The sequence below is a fragment of the Pseudopipra pipra genome, chromosome 6 (genome assembly GCF_036250125.1).
Source record: "Pseudopipra pipra isolate bDixPip1 chromosome 6, bDixPip1.hap1, whole genome shotgun sequence".
NCBI lineage: Eukaryota > Metazoa > Chordata > Aves > Passeriformes > Pipridae > Pseudopipra > Pseudopipra pipra.
The window spans coordinates 45,088,244-45,096,972 of NC_087554.1; the positions used below are offsets into that span (position 1 = coordinate 45,088,244).

Consider the following 8,729-nt stretch of genomic DNA (forward strand, 5'->3'; position numbering starts at 1 on the left):
ATGGAAGAGGAAACAGATAAAGGCTATCTAATTTAAAGTGTATGAGCTACAAGCCTTTACAGACTTAGTCATGCATATGTACCACCGTATGCATGTGCAAAAGGGTCTTCCAGGACAGACACCAACTACGAGAGGAAAGGAAACATTAACTCAGTAGTACTTTAAAGCAGTCTGAATAAATAGCAGATATGGGTTAAGAGTTCGACTCTTGTGGAAGTTCTGCAACATCTAGGCACACTGAAATCATCATGACTGACACTACTCAAAAAGAAAAAAAAGAGTGCCTCCAACTTCCTAAAATAAAAGAATCAGATTCTAGTGGCAGAGCATTTGTACAGGCAAATGAAGAATAACCTTCTGTCTTATAGCAGTTTTCAAACAACAGTAGGTATATAAGAAAAAAGAGGAGAGACACAAAAGCACCTAAAAGAGAATATGAAATTATCTCACTTGGAAAATGCTCTAGGAATCCTTAGCTTTCACTTTAAGACCTTAGTCAAAACCTTCAAGCAAGAGAAAGCCTTCAAAACTTATTAACACTTAGTTTCAGAAAACAGGAAGAACAAGCTTAAAAAGCAAACATTTTCAGGAATGGTAAACACAATTTAGAAAAAACTCTCCACTAATAAGGCAATATTACCATTGACTGTGTTAATTAAGAGGGAAAAGTATTTTTGGAGTATATAGAAAGACACAACCCATTTCTATGACTATCAGGTCTGTTAAATTATTCGTATTGCAAAAACTAAGTAGCTGTTTTACAGCTCCCATGGTAGTAGTCATGAAATTTAATGCATATTTTCATGTATCCACAATCTACTTCTTGAGATATGTTAAACAGAGTCACCCGAATTATTTGCTTAGAATAAACAGTATGATACACTTTTCTTTTTCTTGTGGAATCATTTCCAAAATGAGAAAAATTGCTAAATAATAATTTGAAAGTGTTTATCCTGGGTTTCTTTAGTACATGGAAAATATTTATTGATGGGTTTATAGAACAATTTAACTTCTTGTCTAGTCATAAATGTGTGACTAGTCACTTTTGGCAGATGCTATAATGTGTATGTATATGTTCTTTATGTTTCCTTATTGGCAGAATGGAAGGTTTTGAAAGAGAATGATGAATGAATAAAGAACAACCATGCTTTCAGGTAAGAAGTTTAGGACAAATTATATGTGTTAAAATTTATGAAGCTTTCAAGATTTGCAAACATTTTTCATTAATAAGCCATCATAGCACACAATAACCTTGAATGCTATGACCCTATGAATAAAAGTAAAATGCAACTGCCATTTGTTTCTGCAATATATATCCAGAAGCAGAAGGTCTCCAGGCTATGGGAAGAGCAAACAGCTTATTTGAACCATGTCAGTAAGCTTTAAATTCCACCAAAATCTTTGATACACTAGTAAATTGCAATAAACACAAAGGTCCACTTGAGAGCAAAAAAAAAAATGACACAGAAGCATTTATTTTCCTATTCATATAAACCAAATACAATATTGTACTGACATGCTTAAAACAATAGTTACAGAGATATGTTTTCAGTTTAGTTTTTTTAATGATGTATCAGTATTTTCTATAAGTTTTTATCAAATTCCTTGTAATTTTGATCCTTTTCAGCTCACAATCATTCCAGAAAATAATAAAACAAAAAATAAAAAAGGTGAAAAAACCCCCCATATCCAACTTTTTTATTAAGTGACTTTGTTGGTAGAAAAAATTGTGGCATTAAATAGTTTTAATGGACCATAGAAGATGTGGAGAGATTACTTAAACATTTATAGAGCTGTTTGACCTTTAGCAGTATTTCACTCATACATAATGCCCTCTTCTAAAACTCTGTTTTTTTCAAAGAAGGAAAACTAAATTTGAAGTGGCAGGTATTTGTATAGCAAATTTAATTTTAAGAACCAAAATCATTCAGCTGCAGTAAAAAGGCCAGGTATAAAGAGTAATTGGGGGACCATATAAAACAATGGTATGGTGCAAACAGAAACGAAAAAGATTGCTTTAAATAATTTTACAGTTCTCATATTTTAGGGCTTTGTCTGCAAAAAAAGAGGCAGATTATGTGAAATCATTCATCCCTGAGTAGAAAAAACTAACTTAGATCTCTCTTTTAAAACTGAACATTTAAGGATAAATACTACAACTGATCTCCTAACACTATTGAGGCATATTCTGTCTGTCTATATGTCTGCAGTCCACTCTATCAGTGTCCAGCTTACTGTGTGATACAAATTGCTTCCCATTATTTCTTACTTTGCCTACTAAATGTGTCATCTGAAAATTTAGTCATTGAGAGCTTCATGTTTCTTCTAAATACTCAAGAGAAAGTTATCTAACATCTGTCTTGGTAACAACCTCTACAGAAGCCCACTGTAGACATTGGTACTGTGTTTGATTAGAACTTACTATGAACCAGTCACGTTCACTGCCACTAAGCTAACTGTTAATTCGCTGTGTTTTCTGCTGATATTGGACACCATAATATTTTAAATCAGAATTCCACGCTGTACTAATTCAATACCCTTACAGAATTATATAACATACATCTTCTCTGCATTTACATTTATTAGTCAGTGTCCACACTTATTAGACAAAGAACTATCCCCTTAGCCAAATCCATTTTTTTCTGCCAGTTTTCAATAAAACTTGTTGATAAACTTTAAACGTTCTATCACTCTTTAATTCTTTGAAGATTAAGATCTGCCTCATTTTTTGCAAACTTTTGCTCATGAAAAACAATGTAATAGCTGAAATGAAGTGACTCGGATCCCATACCGCTTCAGTGCCACTGGCACAGAATTAATACTTTCCCTTTTCAAAGATTCTACACTAGCATCAGTCTCTCCATGAAATGATTACCAAATTTATTTTCCAAAGACACTTGAATGCTATGTTGCTCACAGTTGGTTTGGAAATAGAAGAGGAGGTGAAGGACTTTGAATAAATTATTGCTGAGCTCTGCATACAAACTATACAGATGTTTTATATTGCTGAAAAGTGATTGTATAAAAAAAAGGGCACAGGATAGGATTTAGCTTCTGTCTTTCATCAGCACTGTAGAATCTCAGACTATGAGAAATATTTAACTACAAGTAGAAATAAAAATAAGTAATAATTAAAAATAACTAGTGTTTCTTTGAGAAGCTGAGAAAATCCCTCTATCCCTTGGAACTGCGCCTTCTGACTCTCAGAGGGGCACAAATATGGATCAAGAGGCAAGGAAAATAACAGCTGAGCCATCTTACAACCCCCTTCCCCCGTCCCAGTCAGATAGAATCCCCAGACTGCATGTACGAACTTTCTCCTGCAGCTGCTCTGTTCTGCTTCCAGGTGAGAACAACTTATGGATTCAAGCGATGAAGGGACAGAAGTACAGACACATATGGAGGCACATAAAATACTGTGTGAATTTTGATAGAATAAATGGACCCAGAAAGTGAAAAGTGTTTTCACAGCCCTATTATTGCACTATGTTGAGGGCTTGGGTTTTGAGAGGAAATTTAAGGTGAGGTACATGTCGCTGTGCTTTGTTTTAGCATTTAGCATAATCCCATAAATCCTGGAGCTAGAATTTTGAGAACACTAGGTACACGTTAAACCCAAGAGATCTGGCAATTGCAGACACAACATACTCTCTGTTAAAGAGAAATATCTGTAGTTTTTCTTTAATCTAAAATAACTTCCAACCTGATGGAAGTTCCATCTCTGTATGTATGGGGATTAAAGATACAAATGTACACCGGAATTTTCCCTTACATTTGTAAAAAATGCTGGAATGAATTTAAGGATAAAGCCTACATAATAGAAAAAAAAATGTCCTTGTACTTATACAGGGTTTTTGTGCATGCACCGGCAGTGTCATGATTGACAGGTACATCACTTTTCTGAACACGAAAATGCATAAAAATCTTACTCTTGATGAGTAAAGGGGTAACCATTCCCTTTTTACTAGATTGAAAAAGCTGAAGAAGATGGATTCTGCAGAATTTGCTCTTATTTTTGTTAAATCACGAGTATTTTTGGCTCTCAGTTAATATTTCTCAAGACATATGCAATAGGACGTAGATATGCATACACACAAGCCCACTTAAATTCCCAGTTCTATACTGAGCAGCAGATTTAACTGATAATTTTCAGCTATCACTGCTGTTTATTTCATTAGAAGAAAGTCACCCAGGGTGACATTGTCACCCTTGCACCATGGCTTTAGGACTGATTCAGAGCAAAGGCTGCCATCTGCTTCTTCCATGCTATTATTCTGCGCAGTACCTAAAATTTTCCTTGGAGGCTGCTCTATCTAAGTCTGCTTTGTGTAGCTTACATAGTCAGATGTTTTTGAAGACAGGATGGATATAGTTACAGATGGCAAGAACTGCACCTCTAAGAGAGGAATTCCCCATGCTTTTCCAGACCTGTAGTTAAACGTGTGCTATAGTATACAAGTTAGCATGCTACTGTAAATATAAATATACAGCAGATGGGAAAAGAGAGAGAATCATTTTGGGTAATACGTTTATATAATTTGGAAACGTGAAGAGCACATCTGGAACAGATGAACAGCAATCAGGAAGTTATTACAGGGGAAAAAGGGAGAGAACGTTACTATCAATTGCGTTAAATGAGTTTTTCAAACAACCAAAGTTATGGCCCTCTGAGCCTGGGGAAGAGGTTTGTTCAAAGCACCGGGGAAGGTGGAATGAGCCCAAGCCAAAGAATCTGCTTGGATCAAGATTCTGCTTGGTGAATGTAACAAAAAGGTCATTCACGAACCACTGCATTCCAAATGCAGATGGATTTGTGGGTTACATTTTCTGGAAACCTCAAAAACAATGTGAATGAAATACAGCTTATTTTTGGAGAAAGGAACTGGGAAAGAAGGACATAGACATATATATATATGTTGTGAGAATGTTATGTAAAATCTTTCCCACCATCTAGACACATATTTCTGTGTATTTTGATTCTTTTGTTTGAAATACTCTGGTTTATTGTTATTTGAAAAGTCTGTTTGCTTCATTTGGATATGTATTTTATGGATTGTTTATTGGATATTTAATCCCTTTGGAGTAAAAAGGGAAGGTGAAGTTTCCTGACATTAGTGGCCAAGTGAAGCAACAAATTTAAAAAGCAAAACTATTGTGATGCTGACTGCAAATACCATAGCTAAGGCTCAGCTCAGATGACAGCCTCAGAGGTTTGCAAAACAACAGCAACAAAATGTTTTGGCCACCTTCTTTTGCAGATAAAATCCAGACTCTTCTATTACAGTTACTTAATTTGTTGGCCTGTACCTTAATTGAATGAAATGAAAACACAAGCAGCTGGGTTAGTGTCTGCAATTCAAATATCAGATCTCAAAGGTAAATTTGATGACTGTTGATCACAAACATATACAGAAATGTTATTCTTTCAGAATACCTTTTGATTTCAGAATATTAAAAAGAATACAAACAGCAAAGAGCCAGTTTTCAAAGGAAAGAAAACTGAAATAGCACCTTAGAGCATCAGTCCAGGCAAAGTGTCAAAGCAAACATTTTAAAAGATGGTGATAATGCACAATAAGAAAAAGCTATTCACTCAGAAAATATCTATTTATGTTGTCTGAGGCTCTGAGGAAAGAAGCAGGTGATCATAAAAAGATGTACATTGTAATGTATAAGCAGAAGATGGCTGAGTTAAGGCTGAAAGGACATTCAAATTCTGGCATTTCATGTATTATATGCCCCTGATTTTATGACCATAACATTTAACAGAGGAATTTTTCTACTAAAAAAGCAAATGAAGTCCTTCTATTCCATCCTTCCTTATTTCCCATTGAAATGCTATCCAGTGCATATAGATCTGAAGCACAGAAATGCAAAAGAGCAAAGCCACAGCTGGAAGGAGGAGGAAACAGATGGTTTTTTCCCACTTAGGAAAATTGTCCCAATTAAAAGAAAGTATTCACCATAAATAGGGCTTAGAAGTTGAAATGTCACAGTTTTCATAGACTGAAAGTTAAATGCATGATTCCTATTCAATTGAAGCAGCTTTCTATATAATTTTGAAATGTTTCATTTTATTTCAGATCATTTTAGTCTCTCAATCACAGTAAGCTTGAATTTTCAAATCAAAACCTGTTACATGCCATAAACCCAAGATTTTCAATTTTGAAAAGGTCAGTGTGGGCATATACCATTTTGAAGTTTTTTTCCCCAAACTTGTTACTTTGTTAGAACCCTCTGAATGCAAGTCCTGTTCCTGTGAAAGATATTCAATCTCAAAAATTGGCCTTTGCCAAGAAAACAAAACAGCAATGTCCAACTAGGTCCTTCACATTCGTGGCATTGACCTCTTCTGTATCTGCTGGTATGTACCATTGTCTGCTTTGTGGTTTTCTTATCTCCAAGACCTGTTCTTATGTGGATTTCAAAGCTATTGCTGAGAGTGCAGTGCTGCTGAGGGGTTGTGTAGTCACAAAGGCTCTGCTTTTGCCTCTTTAAGCCTGAACTCTTCAATCCCAAATTCCTCCAGTAACCTTCCTCTCTTTACCTTTTCTTTACCTTCCAGGCCATCTAAGGTATCACAGCTTTCATAGTCTAATTGCATTACTGCTTTTTTCCTCCTCTCTTCATGGGATTCAGGGACAGAATCCCTGTAGTAGGTTTCCTGGCAAAATCTTATGAGAAATAAAAATACGGGTTTTATTACAAACAAAATTATAGGCGCATCGCAAAGTTGTAAGGTATCCAGTTCCCAGTTGGACCAGATACCAGGGTTCTTTTGCAATCGGGATAAGGGAAATATAAAATTCCTAAAAATTAAAACCTTTTTGGGCCATTTGGACAATTCTGAACACGGTTTTTTTTCTTTGGGCTAAGAACACAGGAAGATCCATAATTTTTGACAGAGGGTGCCTCGCAGCCAATCAGAAGGAGGGGAAAGCCTCTTTTCAGAGAAAAGAAACCTTTTTAGGCAAAAATGAATATACTAAAAGGCATAGGATTTTGTAAAACTATAAAATGCATGAAATTTAAACCCAAGAGGTCTCTCCCCGGGAGCTCAGTGTGAGATAAGACCCAGCCCGCTGAACAAATCCTTCCTTGTTGCTACAGTTCCTTTTTTTCCACAAGTTTCTGTCATCTTTCTAAATTCAAAGAAGGAATTTTTTCCCACATCTATACTGTGGCTTCTCTGCCCACATCTCAATGTCAAGTTTCAAACTTTTTGAAACAGGCAGAGTTCCTTTTGTAATTTTATCTCAGACTGTAAGGAGCAATTATTTATAAATAGACTATGTGTAAACTAAAGACCTAAAGTGTAATGTAGTCAATTTATGAAAAACTCATGTATTAATCTGTACATTTTTTTTGTGAAGGAATAAATTTAAATCAACTCATAACACATGCTGGACAAAAAATTTTTCAGTGTTCTTATTAATTTAAATCTAGCACTGATGTTAACACCAATTTACTGACCGAGAAAGGAAAGATTTGCCTTTCTACATATATCACATATTTACCTTCCAACTGGGACTTCAAGATAATTTTCATCTAAGATCCTTCTATAAACTGGAGGATTACATTACATTATTACTATGCTACAAATTTCTGTATACCATTCCCCACAAAGCAGCTTTAACAACTGGAACATTTTCAAGCATGTAACTGTCATATTTTGTTGTCCAGCAAATTGACAAAGAGTGTCTCCTCTGTAAGAGGTGCAGGTGTGGGCTGGAGACAGCTTAAGAGACAGTATCGCTGACCCACTGTTTTGGTCCTGTTTAATACCCTGTGACACAGAGCTTGACTGTACTTAGCATTGTTCTTGCAGCCTCCAACACTCTGTACATTCGTGTGGATAAGCCAAACCAGGAGGCAACTAAGATAAGGTACATGCTGTTATCTTTGCCTTCCCTGAATTCTCTTCCTTTGGCTGTCTTGTTAAGATTATTATAGCTCGGTATTATTTTCTCTGTTCTTTTATCCCCCCCTTTTCATGAATATTTGATCGCTCATTTGTATTTAGGTTGTGAGAGAAGGTGAAAGAGGTGATATCTTCCTGTCAGTTCATGTAAAATCCAGCTAGGGAAGGGAGGGGTAGAATCCCTTGGTGGTTACTAAGGGTTCTGCTGTTGACAGTACATGCCATTCAGAACTTTCTGCTGCTATTAAATTTTGCTGGTACATGGCTGCAGGAACAGTATTTAGCCCAGCCTCATTTGATTGATAATCTTATTTGGATTTTAATTGCTCTCCAATCAATTAGTAAGATAGGAGGAAAATTTGTGCCTCTTTCCTTGATTTTACTCTAAGCAACATTATTGTGGATCAGATTATTTGTCATGGTGTTCCTCATCTTTATGCTGTGGTCTGGTGAATAGTTCCAGTGGTCACTGTTCATCCAGCTCCATCTGAAAAGAGCTACATCAATTTATAACAGCCAAGGATCAGGTCTAACAAAAATCAGAAACCTCCTGAATCAGGAAACCAGTTTAAGCAATGAAGTTTTTCATAGTTCTGAATTTAAAAATAGCTTGCATTTGACATGTAAGAAAAGTTACTTAGAAAATATTTTTTTCTCTTCAGTTTGAAGTGCTGTCACACCAATAAACACTGGACTTTCAAAAGCTAAACTTTATCTGAAAAGCACACTTTTTTCCCCAATATTCTTTCAACATGTATGTTGAAAAGTATGTATAGTTCTTTTCTTGGGGGAAAAAATGAAAATACGT

General features: G+C 35.6%; 1 long non-coding RNA gene across 1 annotated transcript; it reads left to right on the plus strand.

The window, feature by feature from the left end:
* The first annotated feature begins 889 nt into the window (after positions 1-889).
* Positions 890-6,822, plus strand: LOC135416131 (uncharacterized). The gene is made up of 2 exons (XR_010431455.1): positions 890-1,154; positions 3,347-6,822. It is a non-coding gene; the product is annotated as an uncharacterized LOC135416131 (long non-coding RNA).
* Positions 6,823-8,729: the final 1,907 nt, after the last annotated feature.